The sequence below is a fragment of the Salvia splendens genome, chromosome 14, assembly GCF_004379255.2.
Source record: "Salvia splendens isolate huo1 chromosome 14, SspV2, whole genome shotgun sequence".
Lineage (NCBI taxonomy): Eukaryota > Viridiplantae > Streptophyta > Magnoliopsida > Lamiales > Lamiaceae > Salvia > Salvia splendens.
In genome coordinates this window covers 16,734,868-16,750,924 of record NC_056045.1, presented here as the reverse complement: position 1 = coordinate 16,750,924, position 16,057 = coordinate 16,734,868, and the positions used below count along the sequence as shown (strand labels likewise).

The window sequence follows — 16,057 nt, the reverse complement described above, 5'->3', positions numbered from 1 at the left end:
ACTTCTTCATATATAGAGAGAAATTATCCTCATTTCAATATTATTGAATACTTATAGTTGATTGTGGAATCATACACCTATACAAAAGTTGGATCTGAATATAAAACAAAGTTTGATATTCTAAAACTGAATCTCATTACCAAATGAATAAACTAATCAATTTAAATTCCAAGAATGGGCTGGCGTTGAACTTGAATCCACATCTCGGACGAGCCATAGAACTTGAGACAATCTATTGAAATAATGTTATGATTTTTTTTTCAACTTTAAATTTTTTTTAAATTTTAGCCTTTTTAGCTATATAATGTATCAAACACGTTTAGACAATCAATCGAAATATTGTTAATTGAAAGCAAGTAAAACTAGTTCTAAAAACAAGTAAAAACTATAGCGTGTCTAACCCCTAAATTAAAAACACAAGTTTATCGATGTTGCATAATTCAATTGTGAAAACATATGGTGTTAATTATTGATGCTATTAATGTTGCGACGCAGAAAAGTTAAAAAAGTTTCCAGTGTAGTTAGGCTCACATTTTAAATCACCTAGTGATCCTACACTTTTCATGTGCTAGCCCATCTTGTTTACTTTTGTCACATTTTCTAACATGTCCTCACAACTTCTAATTGCCAATTGCCTTCAATTAATACCTACGATTTCCCAAAAAATGAACATCAAAGAACACATATGCAATCCAATCATTAAAGTAATAAGAAAGAATGCTACGGCTAAGATTAATCCACTACACACTTACCATATCTGCGATCATAGTCTTCATGTTCTTCACCGTTTCCAGCCTCAAATACACCTCCATCCCGACCGCCAAAATCCAAGCCTCTCCGCCACCCTTCACCCTCCTCATTGGCATCCTCACGCGCCCCGACAGCTACGAGCGCCGCCATTTCCTCCGCCTCATCTACGCCACACAAACGCAGAGCACCGCCACAATCACGGTCAAGTTCGTCCTATGCAACCTTAACAAGTCCGAACAGCGAGCCTTCGTCGCCCTTGAGATCATGCGCTTCGACGACATCATCATCCTCAACTGCCACGAGAACATGAACGCCGGAAAAACCTACACCTACTTCTCCTCCCTCCCCAGGATCCTCCCCGCCGGGTACTGTTGAAAAGTAAAATACGAAAAATAAAAGACTAATGCAGAAAATAAAATAACACTGAAAGAGTTTGAAGACTACATCATGAAATTGACTTGAATGATTTGATATCTTTTACTAATACTCCCTTCGTCCCCAAAGAATGCACTTTGAGTTCGGCACGAGTTTTAATGCAAAATTGATAAAGTAAGAGAGATGTAGAGAGAAAAAGTAATTAAAGTATTGTTAGTGGAGAATGGGTCCCACCTCATTAGAGTGAAAAGAGTTTCCAAAATTTAAAAATGCATATTTTTATGGGACGGACTAAAAAAGAAAGAGTGCATATTCTTGTGGGGCGGTGGGAGTATATTCTTGATTTGATTTTCCATAATCTTTAATTGATTTCCTCGATTATTATTGCCATAACTTCGTCTCTTGATTTCTTATTCTCCAATTAATTGATTTTTCCATTCCAACAGGTACGACTACGTGATGAAGGCCAATGACGACGTCTACCTGCGCCTGGAGCAGCTGGCCGCGTCTCTAAACCCTCTCCCGAGGCGGGACTTGTACTACGGGTTCGTGATACCTTGCCAGAGCATGAATCCGTTTGTTCACTACATTTCCGGGATGGGGTTTGTGCTGTCGTGGGACCTTGTCGAGTGGATAGGCGCCTCGTTGATCCCGTTGAACCACACGGTTGGGCCAGAGGATAAGCTGGTGGGAGAATGGCTGAATCGGGGGGATAAGGCCAAGAATAGGGTTTCGAACAAGCCGGCTATGTATGACTATCCCCGTACTAATGGTAGATGCTCGCATGACCTTGTTCCGACACCATCGCGGTTCTTCGGCTCAAGAGATGGGATCAGTGGCTGGATGTACTTACTTTCTTCAATGTCACTAACCAGGTTAAGCCATCTACGTTGTATACTTTGTGATTAGACTAACCATTATTTTTTTCCATGGATGAACTCATTCGTTTGTTTCAAGGAAAAAAAAGGAGAAGATCAGTAGTTTCTTATTGTATTTCATTTTTTTATATTGGATTTACACTTAATTATCATTTACGGCAAACTCTAATGCAAATTCATCTCAGAGCTGGTGTTGTTTGCCTTGATGTAATGGAAATTTATACTTATACAGTGGTCTTAGTTGTGTTTTTACACCTCCGTCAGATTTTGTTATAAAGTTCAATTTTAAATGTGGATCTTGTTGGAGGGGTTGAACTTTTTTAATTGGATTGGGCTGGTAACAAACTGGCTCAAATTTAAGGACTTGGGTTAATCATTTTCAGTTGTTGCCTAGATATTGTGTTGGATTAATTAAATTTAGTCCACGATCCAATCTGATACCATAATAGAAATATATAAAGTCTCATCCCAAAACCAATTAACTATAAGAGTAACCCAATAAACTTATATAGTCGTTTCGGTTCCCTCTTAACATTGATGTTAGATATTGTTCTAGTGGTTTCAGTATACTAGTCCTAACAAACACCACACCTCTGAGTAGAATCTTCTAGATTGGTAGTTGGATGCCCAACTCGATCGAGTTTCTTAGAGGTGGATTTCTACTCGATCGAGTAGAATTCTTGGAGCATTTTCTTCTCCTTAGGCTTGCTCTTTCGCCTTTGAAGGGTCGGGTGGATTACGTGTCTGTTATGATTCTTTTAATGGTGAATTATTAGGTCCAGAGGATTCGCTAGAGCACATGGTCTAGGAGATCGTGAACTTTCAGAATGCAGTCGTTGTCACAGCAACCCCCCGCTTCAAAACCTCAACCCTCTACACTATTGGCTAGTATAGGGAAGTCGGGATCGAATCCACGAGGATGGAAGGGTTAGAATGCATTGAGGGAACTTTTGGATGGTTCGGCTGCTGCCACGCAACATGAGGGCTGAGTTTTAACTACTAGGTCTGGGAAATTAAAGCTAATCTATTCTACCTACCAGATCTGGAGAATTGAAAGTACGTAGAGCATAAATACATGCATGGTTCTGAACATAATTTAACTTAGAATATTCACTAAACTTCCTGGGTCAAGTAAAAGAGTTTCCTAAAATAACCAGACACAAAGCACGTAAAAGCAAGCGACAAAACAGATTTCCCTAACTAGCTACTGCAGAAAGCTGCAATTAACAAACTAAAGCAAACTCGACTATAACTACCGATCGACTTCATCTTCTTCAACAATCAAACAGGAAATGAAAAAACAGAACACGAAACAGAGAATACTTCAAATCAAACAACGAACGCTAAGATTATACTAAGAACTATCAGATCTAATCTACTGGACCAAGTAATCAGCAATAACAAAGGTTCCCATGCAGATCCAAACTCACGTACACAGATTCAAACAATTAAAAGAAATCTAAGCTTGATCCATCAGATTCATCACCAACTAAATCAGATCCACAACTTCTAGTACCATTTCAACTCCGATTCAATAGATCCACTCCGATCTCAACGATCTCAACTCCAATCAACAATTCAATCGCGAAAAGCATCCAACTCAGCAAAACAGAACAGAAAGCATCAGATCCAAAACAAAACTGAAAACGAAACTAGATTAACCATGAACTGCAAATCAAGTCACAAAACAGTCGCCGAATTTCCGGCAAGGAAATCGGCAAGAGAGAGTACGTGCGAAAAGTAAATTTGTTTCTTCGCTCCTTATCGGAGCGGTGTTACACTTCCAAACTGAACAAAATACCACACTAAACTATCCCAGATCTCCCATGGAACCAAGTGCGTGAGCTGAGTGTGTGAATCTAGAGAGCGAACCGAAATACCCAAGGAAATTTTCTAACTAAGTGCCTCCTCTGCTTATCGCAAGCTTCCTTGTATTTATAGAAGTGGCTCAAATCCCTAGGGCAACAGACTTCGTGAATTGACAAATGTGCCCTTGAGGATTTCACTCTTTTTCTTCACTTTTTCTTTTCTATTTCATCTGCCCTGGTGATTGCTCTTCTACTTAGCCTTATTTTCCCTACTTTATTTTCATTGGCCTGATATGGATTGGGACACGACGAAGGACCAGTTGGATATATTGATCCAAGAACCCCCCCAAAGTATAAGGTTTGGCAGCGGACTCCCTTGATTGATAATCTGGTTTGATCCACTTCTAGAGCTTGGAAAACCTCGACCCTTTGGCTACATGATCAGCCAAGAACCTCGGTATGGTTGAACGCCACAAGAACTTGCTCAAAGTATCTTGATAAGTTCCAAACAAGTGAAAAACTCTACAAAGAGAATTCAACTCACAAGACAAAGTCTATTTTCGTATTTGATCAATGTTGTCTTTAAATGACATGCTTACAAGCCAATTTATAGGCTAGAATGGACTCTTGAAAGTCTCACATCATTAGTACAACTTAAGACACTTAAAATGACTCAATATAAAAGAAAAGTAACTCCTAAACCTTTGGTGTAACTCTAGGACATCTAAAGTGACTTATTTAACATAAAATGTAACTAAAAAAAGACCCTTCATTTTGTCTGCTCCAACTTGGACGAAAATGCATCATGTATCATAAATTTGGGCCTCCAAAATGTGATATGTAGTGACTCCAAACTTCATGTCTTGGGCTGACCACTAACTTGAATAATATTCACCACTTGGCCTAATGTAGAATGGTCTTGGAATTGGGCTTTTATTTTAGCAACTAAAAGCAACATGGACTCCTTTATCTTCTTAGCTCGAGCTCTTGTAATTGGCCCACTTTGAATGATCAATGGATCCATCTTCTTGTCCCTGTAGATCAGCATGGGTGTGTCTCCATCATTGCCTTCTTCTTCAAGAGGATTCGTCTTCAAATCTAATTCACCAACATAAAGAGATAAATCAGAAACATTGAAAGTAGCACTTACATTAAACTCACCAGGTAAGTCTAGTTTGTAAGCATAATCATTGACTTTGGCAATCACTTGGAATGGTCCATCTCCTCTTGGCTGCAACTTAGACTTTCTTTTCCAAAGAAATCACTCATTTCTCATATGCAACAAAACCCAATCTCCCCGGCTCAAAGATGACTTGTCTCCGACCCTTGTTGGCTTGCTTTGCATATTGTTCTGTCCTCTTTTCAATGTTGAGTCTTACCCTTTCATGCAATCTTTTCACCATTTCAGCCTTAGCTTTTCCATCAAGACTTGCACGTTCTTTAATAGGTATTGGAATAAAATCTAGTGGACTCAATGGATTAAAACCATACACAACTTCAAATGGAGAAAAGTTAGTAGCAGAATGAACACTTCAATTATAAGCAAATTCAGCAAAAGGTAAGCATTCCTCCCAACTTTTCAACTTCTTTTTAACTAAAGTTCGTAGTAATTGAGACAAAGTCCTATTAAATACTTCAGTTTGTCCATCAGTTTGTGGATGACAAGTAGTAGAAAACAAGAGTTTAGTTCCCAACTTATTCCACAACACACGCCAAAAATGACTCACAAATTTAGCATCTCGATCACGCACAATTGATCTAGGAACACAATGCAAACGAACAATTTGTTTAAAGAACAAATCAGCAATATGAGATGCATCATCAGTTTTGTGACAAGGAATAAAATGTGCCATTTTTGAAAACCTATCAACAACCACAAAAACTTAATCTCTACCTCTTTTTGTTCTTGGCAAACCAACGACAAAGTCCATTGAAATATCTGTTAGGGTTTTGTATACTAGAAATCACTTTTCGAGTGATTGCATACTGTAAAACTCTAATGGTTATTTTCCAATAAATGCAACAGATTATCTTTGTCATAATATTGTTATGTTTTACATTTAATGGTTGTTTATTGCATATTTAAATGTATAAGCAAACGTAACAAAGTCTAAGTCTTTGTTTTAGTAGACCGGTTGTGGGCGTCGTCCAATTTAAGGTAACACGGTCAGTTCTAAACAAAGAAAAATAAGAATTTCACAACCTAGATAGGGCTAGACTACCTATCGCGAAAGGTTGCAATGTCAGTCCGATTATTTCTAAGCCTTATTGAAATAAGATGACGTTGGAGTGGTATAGCACTGAATGGATCTAACAGCAAGACGAGTCTTTATACTATCTACTGAAAGACGAGGTCTTGATAATTAATTTCTTAATCAATGTACATTAGCATTGAGCACACGACATTGAGTATCCACTACTTTGACTTACCAAAGGTGCGGTTTCGTAACCCAACGATCCAGGTATATTGGGTAGTGGTGATCATTATCTAACGATGCTAGGATTGCTATTATGTTGAAACGTGCGCGAGGAGAGTCTCGTTTGATAACATCCACAAGAGGAGCTCGAAACGTGGTTTTATTATTCGGAACCTAGCTAGGTTGAATTTGATTACTCTATGAATAATAAATAAGAGTTTCTTGCTAAGTCCACTCTTGGAATTCGAAATATGTTAATTAATTAAGTCTATATTAGACATTAATTAATTAATGGATGTTTCTATCTTAAGCGCGGGAAATAAATCAAATGCAATTAAAGGAAACCCGGAATACTTGTAATTTCGGATTTGGAAGGCAGTGCAATATTACTTCTGTAGTGGCTGCTCGTAATATTCCAATATAAGCTTATATTAAATTGTGGGTTCAATTTAATTAGTAAAAAGCTAATTGGGTGAGGCCTGTTCCAAATTCTTCCTTAGATCCCTGACTGGGCCCAATATGTGACTTGTATAAATAGGAGAATAAAGGAGACAAAAGATACACTTTTTAATATACAAAATTTTCGTCCCCCTCTAGAAAGAGAGAGCTCGAAATTTGTGCTCTCTCCGTGAGCAGTTTCTGTCTTCCATTATTCGAGTCCTAGTACGTTGGTGAGATTTGCCCACACAAATATCGGCGTATAGTCCGGGACACCAGTCAGAAGATCCGAGGTCTTGTATTGAAGATCTTCACGTGGAGACGGAGCAAGCCATGATCGATTATTGATTGAATCTACGAGGTAAATTGGCTAATTCCGTAGTAAGCATGCTTTAGGGATTTTATGTGCTAAAACATGTTTTTAATTCAAGTTATGAGCATGATACATGTGATAATTACACGAATAGAATTTGTCTAAATAATCTGCTAAATAGATCAAGTTTATATGATCGGTAAATATCACACGCTTCCGCTGCCAACCCCTTCAATTGGTATCAGAGCCAGTCTTCGGCTCTGATTATTTGGATTTAAATTTCGCAAAATTCATGTATGCATGTATAATTTGATTGCGAAGCATGTTCTTGGTGTTTTGTTTAATAAATTATGCATGATAAACTCAAGAACTATCGAATCAAAGAACTTGAATTACTCGATCGTACGAGACGTGCGAACCGTTGGCGCTTGCGCCGAGACGAATTGCACCACGCGCGATCGTGAAATAGGGTTGTCGATTGAGTAGGAGCCGAGGGATCGCGATCACGGGGCGACGCGCAGTCGAGCGTGGGCTCGAGCGCGACGCTGGCCGAGACCGCAAAACCCCAGGCGTTCCCCGCACCAAGGCCGACGTGAAGGCTGGCACGAAGTGGTGGTTTGTCCGAGAACCACCGAGACACCAGGCGCCGAGAGCTGGAACCCTAGGCGGAAGGAAGGGTGGTCGGAGCTGGCCGAGAGAGGGCTCGCCACCGTGCGCGCCGCTGGCCAAGAGCTCGCGCCACCCGACTGCTCGGATGTCCGAGACGGGCGCAGAGACGTTGGCCGAGAGGTGCGCGCCGCCGCGTGCGCGCCTGGCCGAGAAGTGTCGGCAACCGACAGTCGCCACTGGCCGAGACAGACGCGCCGAGTTGCGCGTCGTGTGCCACTGCGATGGGAGCATCGTCGCTCGGATAGGCCGAGACGGGCGACAGGTGAATACATTAAATAATGAAATATCTATTCCTAATCTTGAACACGGAATTAATTTGAATTTAATTTTTCAAGTGTTATTATGAACTATATAATTTATTTATTTTAGACATATCTTATAGTAGACATGGATAAGAATTATATTCTAGAACAATAATTTCCTACAGAAAGATACCAATTAATAAAAGATTTAATTATCCAGCAAATTAAATACCAACAGAATTTAATGAAAGTCTTTCTCTGCCCTAAGGCCAAGGATAATTAAAGAAAAACCATAACCCAAAATATCTAAGCTATAATTACTTACTCAACGTTTGTATATGGTCTCCATCAATTGGTTTGCAATTTATGAAGCCTTTTTCTAATATTATCGCCACCTGCTCTGTGGGACAATAATCCTAAGAAAATAGCAAGTTCATGAGGAAGGACTTCTCAAATATAAATAGTATGAACTAGAATGTAGTTTCCAATATTATCGCCGCCTGCTCTATTGGGACAATAATCCTAAGAAACTGCGAGATTCAGAAGTTCACACAGGATTTATGAGATAGCTTGATCTTGTTAGCAGCACATGAGCATTGTTATGGGAGTGTGTTGTAGAAATGAGACTCTGTAATGCTAAAGAGATGGTCTTGCTTAGGCAACATTAGGTGGCCATGCCACTCTGTGGTCTCTGGACTATTCGTCGGTGTTGTGACCAGTAAAATTGTAAGATTTTAATGCGTATTGACTTCCTCTGGTGGGTACAAAACTTTAATTTTACAGTTGTACGATTTTGAAAAGTTTTATGGTTAATCTAATCAAACTTCTTACATAAGTTTAGGAAAATAGTAAAATACTCTGTTTTGCAGTGCAAATCAAATCGTCAATATGTCGTTCAATCCTCTTTCTGCAATTCTCAAAGAAAATAAACTCGAGGGCCAAAATTACATAGAATGGAAACAAAATTTGGACATCGTTCTCACAGCAGATGAGTACATCTTTGTGCTCACCACCCCGCGACCTCCAGTACCGCCGGCTAACGCTGCGGCAGGAGTCAGAGATGCACACAGACGGTGGCATAAGGCGAATGAGATGGCTAAGTGCTACATGTTGGGATCTATGTCATCAGTACTCAAGCATCAGCATTCTGCTATGGAAACTGCCGCTGAGATTATGCAGAATCTCAAGAATCTTTTTGGTACTCAGAATCGAACGGCTAAGTCTCAAGCCTTTCGGAGTATCATGTCAAAGACAATGAAGGAAGGCTCGTCTGTGAGGGACCACGTCCTCGAGATGATGGGCCACCTCAACCAAATTGAGGTCTTGGGAGGGATGATCGATCCCGAGTCCCAGGTGACTATCATCCTTCAAAGTCTTCCCCCAAGCTTCCAACAGTTCAAGCTCAACTTCGAGATGAACAAAAGGAATTACACCTTGGCAGAGCTGTTCACTGAACTTCAGTCGGCAGAGGACCTTATGGTCCAGGCTAAGGCGGCCATGATGATTTCGGCGCCTCGTTCCTCTGGCTTAAAGCCTAGCAAAGGAAAAAGGCAGGCACCGAACTCAGGACCGACCAAGATAGCTAAGGGAAAGAAGAAGAAGAGGGCTAACAAGAAGCCCACGGGGAAGTGTTTCAAGTGTGGAGAGAAGGGGCATTGGAAGCCAGACTGTCCTAAACGGGGCAAGGCTACAGGTATGTACCAGGCTCTAGTTGTCGAGTCTTGTTTGACTTCGACATCAATTTGCACTTGGGTTATTGACACAGGAGCCACTGATCATATTTGTTTTGATCCTGACTTAATGCAGGTGACAAGATGGCTACATGATCGTGAGATCGAAGTCCAGCTGGGCAACGCTACCAAAGTGGCAGCCGTTGCAGTGAGAGACATTTATTTGCATTTTAGTAGTGATAGATTTTTGATTTTGAAGAATTTTTTGTTGATACCTTCTTTTAGAAGAAATTTAATTTCAGTTTCTAAATTGGTTTATGATGGATATTCGATTTCTTTTAATGACAACTGCGTTATTAAGAAAGATGGTTCTTATATCTGTCGTGGTATCAAGGAAAACAATCTGTATATAATCACTTCTACACAGTTTAATAATCGCAAATCAGAACTCAATACAACATCGAAAATTTCAAAGAAACGAATGGAACCTTCAAGTTCAATGAACGAAACGTACTTGTGGCACCTTAGACTTGGTCATGTCAATGAAAGGAGGATCCATTCTCTTGTTCAACAAGATCTTATCAAAGGTCTAGAGGAGGAACCTTTTCATAAGTGTGAGTCATGCTTAGAAGGCAAGATGACCAAGCGGCCTTTTAAGGCTGAGGGCAATAGAGCCAAGGAAGTACTTGAGCTCGTTCATTCCGATGTATGTGGACCAATGTCTACTGAGGCAAGAGGTGGTTTTCGATACTTCATCACTTTTATTGATGACTTCTCGAAAATTGGATATGTCTACTTGATGCGTCACAAGTCAGAGTCTTTTGACAAGTTTAAAGACTTTAAGACTCTTGTGGAGAAGTATCATGGGAAGAATATCAAATGCCTACGATCTGATCGTGGAGGCAAATACCTCAGTGCCGAATTTTTGGACTACTTATCGGAAGTGGGAATTGAATCCCAACTGACTGCGCCGGGCACGCCCCAGCAGAACGGCGTGGCTGAAAGAAGGAATAGGACCTTATTAAACATGGTTCGATCGATGATGAGTTATGCACGTCTGCCTATTTCGTTTTGGGGATATGCCTTGCTTTCTGCAAGTCACATTTTAGACAATTTACCGTCAAAATCCGTACCTAAAACTCCATATGAGTTGTGGACGGGGCGTAAGCCCAATCTAGCACATCTCAAGGTTTGGGGTTGCCCGGCTCATGTATTGGAAAAGGATCCAACTAAGCTAGGATATAGGACGGAGGTATGTTTATTTATAGGATACCCCAAAGGGACGAAAGGTTATGAATTCTTTAGTCTCTGAGATAAGAAAGTCATTGTGAGCACTCACGCGACATTCTTAGAGGAAGACTATGTAATGAATCATAAACCCAGCAGTGAAGTGGCTCTGGATGAGCTAACTTCTGTCACAAGTTCCATTAACCAAGAACAAGTACCAAGTGTACAAACAATTCCCGAAACTTCAACTTCTACTCAAAATATTGTAGTGCCGCGCCGCAGTGGGAGGGTCTCACATGAGCCCGAAAGATACATTGGTTTTGGGGAATCTATGGATCACTCCTCCGACAGCAATGTATTAGATCCCTGGAACTTTGCGGAAGCGCTGGCAGATGTCGATCATTGCGAATGGGTGAAAGCAATCGATTCGAAACTACAATCTATGATAGACAAAGATGTCTATGATTTGTCCGTCGTACCCGAAGGCTGTACTGCCATTGGGTGCAAGTGGATCTATAAACGTAAATGTGGACCCGATGGACGAGTTAAAGTCTTCAAAGCAAGACTAGTGGCCAAGGGGTATACCCAAAAGGAATGCCTCGATTATGATAAGGCCTTCTCCCTAGTGGCCATGCTCAAATCGATCCGGATACTGTTGTCTATTGCAGCTTATATGGATTGGGATGTATGGCAGATGGACGTTAAGACTGCGTTTCTCAACGGCAGTCTTGAGGAGACCATCTAAATGGAACAACCCGAAGGATATGCCATAAAGGGCAAATAACACATGGTTTGGATGCTTAAGAAGGCCATTTATGGCCTCAAGCAAGCATCTAGATCGTGGAACCAATGTTTCGATCAAACTGTTTGCAAGTTTGGATTCGAAAAGTGCCCATGTGAAAGCTGTGTGTATAAGAAAGTTGATAAGGGGAATGTAGTGTTCTTAGTTTTATATGTAGATGACATTCTTCTAATTGGAAACTATAAAGAGATGTTGTCATCAGTTCGAACATGGTTGTCGAACCAGTTCGAGATGAAGGATATGGGAGACGCGGGACACATCCTCGGGATCAAGGTTCTTCAGAATCGAGAGAAGAAGATGTTGTGCTTATCTCAAGAATCTTACATCGAAACAGTACTTAGTCGTTTTAGCATGCAGGATGTCAAGAAAGGTTTCTTACCTTTTAGACATGGCATCCATTTATCTCAAGAGATGTGCCCTAAAACGCATTCTGAGATACAGGAAATGAGAAGGATTCCATATACTTCGGCAGTTGGAAGTCTCATGTATGTTATGCTTTGTGCTAGACCTGATATTTGCTTTGATGTTGGCATGGTGGCAAGATATCAGTCGAATCCAGGCCAAGGACATTGGACTGCCGTAAAGAACATACTCAAGTACCTTAAATGGACTAATGACTATGCTCTAGTTTACAATGCCGCCTAGTGATAAGTCGTATTCTTTTGTTACGGGTCAGTATGATGTGCAAAATTGATTATATCCGCAAAACAGTTGCTCAAAGTGTGCAGGTTAAGTGTTCTAGCCAGTAGGGAAGTTTCGGAATGTTCAGGTGAAAAAGGGCGCCAGCATGATCTCATATTGATCAGTATTCGTGCTGAAACGGCTTGAGATGGAGAAGACGGATAGCTGGGACGGATTACCCACAATTAAGGGCAAAGAAGTCAACTTGCAATGAGGATTTACCCTAAAATCAAGGGTAAGCCTCCCTATAAAAGGAAGCCAAGAAGGAGAGAGAAAAAGAAAAAATCCACATTCACTCATTCACCACCATCTTTAGGTAGAGAGTTCTCTCGGTAATACCAGTCTTTCAGCCGTGTCCCGCTTCATGCCTCGCCGCAGCCATGATCACCTGATGCCCAGATGTTCCCAGAGTTCCAGTCATCGTCTGTTCCAGCCAGCAAGACCGTAGCTTAGAGATTCCATCGCCCGGAGTGGCAAAATCACTTTTATTTTCCTTCGCAGATTAATTTTCCTTGCTTTCCTTACGTTGGATCTTTGTTGCTTTTGGATATTTTCTGCTTTTGAAGTACTTGTTGAAGATCCGAACGTGTTTATGCTATGAAGTTGATTTCCGTTTCGTTTATTGTGTTGTTTTCTTTTCCTTCCTTGCCTAGTTAGCTTAGATCTAAAGTTTCTTGGTGTTTTAAGTGCTGAATCTCTCATTTCTGTTTTACGTAGCAAGTTTCTCTAGGATAGTATAAGCTGGTACTGTTTGATTGGGAAGTGGACCGTTGCATGCAAAGCTTAGTTTTAATTTCCGAATCGTTCTTCCATGTTGACCAGTATGCAGAAGTCCAGTTCCAGTGTTTGATTTCAGATTTGATTTCGTAGTTTTAGATCTGTGTTCGCGAGTTGATAATTTGTGTTTTCCGTGTTGAATCTGGAATTGTTATCTGAATTTTGGATGTGTTTGTTGAAGAAGATGGTGTCTATTTCAATTGGAGGGGACCACTTACTTTTTAGATGCTTTTTGCTTTTGTCCTTCACTTTTAGTTAAGCCCTGTCAGCCTAGTCACCAAACTTCCACTACCCTCTGAATATTCCGTTTAGCCCAAAATAGAAACTCGTACCTTCTAAATATTTTCTGTTACAAAAATGTCTCCCCATTTCACTTACACAGTTACATTCCAGATGTCTTTCATACCGTCTGACCAGTAAAACACCACCTTTAAGTTCTTGCCTAGGTAGAGACTCAACCCAAGCGTGGTAGCTAACCAACCTTTCCAAATATCACCGCGGTAGTTTAAACGCACCATCTCTGTGGGATTCGACACTTATCACCACTATACTGATCAGTAGGAGTGGGTTGAGGAATCTTTGAAACCAGGGTCTAGGCTTAGTTAGGATCTCTATCCTGACCAGTAGGATATATCCTTGCTTGAACGACACCTACGCACCCCTGGTCCTTTCAAATGGCGCCGTTGCCGGGGATGGATGGCATTTTTGAGTTGCTATTGTGTGTGATACTTTGGTGTATATATTGTGTATAATTTTCCTTTTTCTTTTCATTTCAGTTTATGAGCAGTAGCTCGTCTCCTGATCAGTGGAGGCCGAAAATACTCAAGCGAGGAACTATACTCGTAACCACTCGTTCTGGCCTGTCGACCACCTTGTCTGACCTAGGCACGAGTAGTGACGAAGAGAAGGGCACCATAGAGGGACCAATACCAGAAGAGAAACCACTGTTGGAAGGCAACCCAAGGGAAATGGCCAACCAGGGAGATGAAGACCCGGAGATCGGGACGCTGAACGCACATACTGAAGGAGAGCCCCCGCAAGCCATAGTCGTTACTCCAGGGCAAACCGCCTGCGACGTGAAGCCTCATGTGATCGCGATCCTGCCTACATACTGTGGGAAGAGCTATGAAGGGCAGTATGAGTTTCTTGATGAGTTTTGTAAAATTTGTAGGGCGCAGAGGAGACCAGCAGGAGCGACTGAGGATGATTATAGGCTAAAGGCTTTGCCATTTGTGCTCATAGGGGAAGCTAACACCTGGTTCATGCGCCTGCCCCCAACTCTATTGAGACTTGGGCCGATTTCAAGTCAGCATTCCTGGGCGAGTTTTTTCCGTCATCCAAGACAAGCGCGCTGAAGAGGGAAATAACTAATGTGAAGCAAGGGTATGATGAACCCTTGAGTGATTATTGGGCAAGATACATGGGTCTTTTGGAATCATGTCCCAACCATCGCATGGCGGACATTGAAGTACCTGGCATGAACGCGGTAACCAAGGACCTGGCAAATTCATCGTCAGGAGGAAGCTTCACGCAATTACGGGTCAGCGAAGCAAAGAGAGTCCTAAGGAAGCTACTGAATGCAAAGAAAGAGTATGACCATTCAAGGGAAGGATACAACCGAGAGCGGGCTGCTGTTGCCTTGTCTACTGATCAGGAAAATAAGCTGGAGCAGAAAATGGATTTGAAAATGGATGAGCTGAAGAAGTCACTTCTGAGTGCGATCGAGAAGAGCACTCCACCACCCCCCCAGCTAGGAATTACAAGGGTGCAGAGCAGGGAAATCAAGGACCGAACTATGATCAGCCTAATGACTTCGGGAATATGGAGCAAGTTAATGCTGCGGGGTACTTCAATTCTAGTGGGCATTGGATTCAAGGTAGACAACGGGATGCACCATGGAGGGATCATCCAAACTTCCGATGGGGTGACGGAAGCCAAAATCAGAACCAAGGTCAGAACCAGTATAACCCCCATCCGAACCAAAACCCTAACCTTGGACCAGCAAACCCAGACTACCGGCCCAACTGGTCAGGAAGAAACCAACAATCCCAAAACCAAAACCCACAAAACCAGAACCAAAACCCTGTCTATGTGCCGCCCCACCAGAGAAACTTCCAAAATTTCCAAAATCAGCCAAACCCAGGACCCCAACACCATCAGAATCAAAATCAATTCCAAGGCCAGCACCAGAATCAATATCCTCAAGATCAGTACACCCCTCCTGCCCAGTATAACCAATACCCGCCTAATCAAGGCCAGCAAAACTCCCAGAACTATCAACACCAAGGGCCGAGTAATTTCCAAAATTCGAACAGGCTAAGGAGATTCGTTGAGGACATGATGGGTGAAATGCTAGCGTCACAACAGAGCATCAAAGGAGAATTGCAATCCCATAATGAGGTCGTGCAGGGGATGCAAAATGCCCAGAAGGAACATAAGGCGAACATGGATATGATGAATAGGCAGTTAGCTCAACTGGCCAGTTCGGTGGGTGATTTGAAGGGAAATGCGGGGAAACTCCCATCTACAGTCCAAATGCCCGAAAAGGCAAATGCGAGTAAGGTTACGTTGAGGTCAGGAACTACTTATGACGCGCCTCAACCGAAACGACCTAGTGGGGGATCCAATGGAACGAAGATAGGAGGCGATACCATTTCAGCGGAAGAATTAGGGAGACCTATGCCTCGGATGCAGGATCCATTCTTCTTGGATGATACACCAAGTGTAAGAGGTGAACCCGACACCCTACTGACCAGGAAGGAACCTCCTCAAGAGGAAGAGCCAAGAATGGAGGCCCAGACCTAGGAACTACCCAAGAAAGACTCCAAGAAGGTTGCTGAGGGACCAGTAGAGGAGAAAAAAGGGGAGAAACCATTCCCATTCCGATTTGTTACAAAGAGGAAGAAAGAGAACCCGGTTGACTACTTGTCGATTTTTGGGAAGTTGGATGTCACTATACCATTCCTCCAAGCCGTGAAGCTACCCCCTCTCAGGAAATTCATAAAGGACT

The 16,057-nt window shown here is 41.7% G+C and overlaps 1 pseudogene; it reads left to right on the top strand.

Annotated features, from left to right (window-relative positions):
• Positions 1–717: 717 nt before the first annotated feature.
• Positions 718–2,030, top strand: LOC121764260 (annotated as a pseudogene).
• Positions 2,031–16,057: the final 14,027 nt, after the last annotated feature.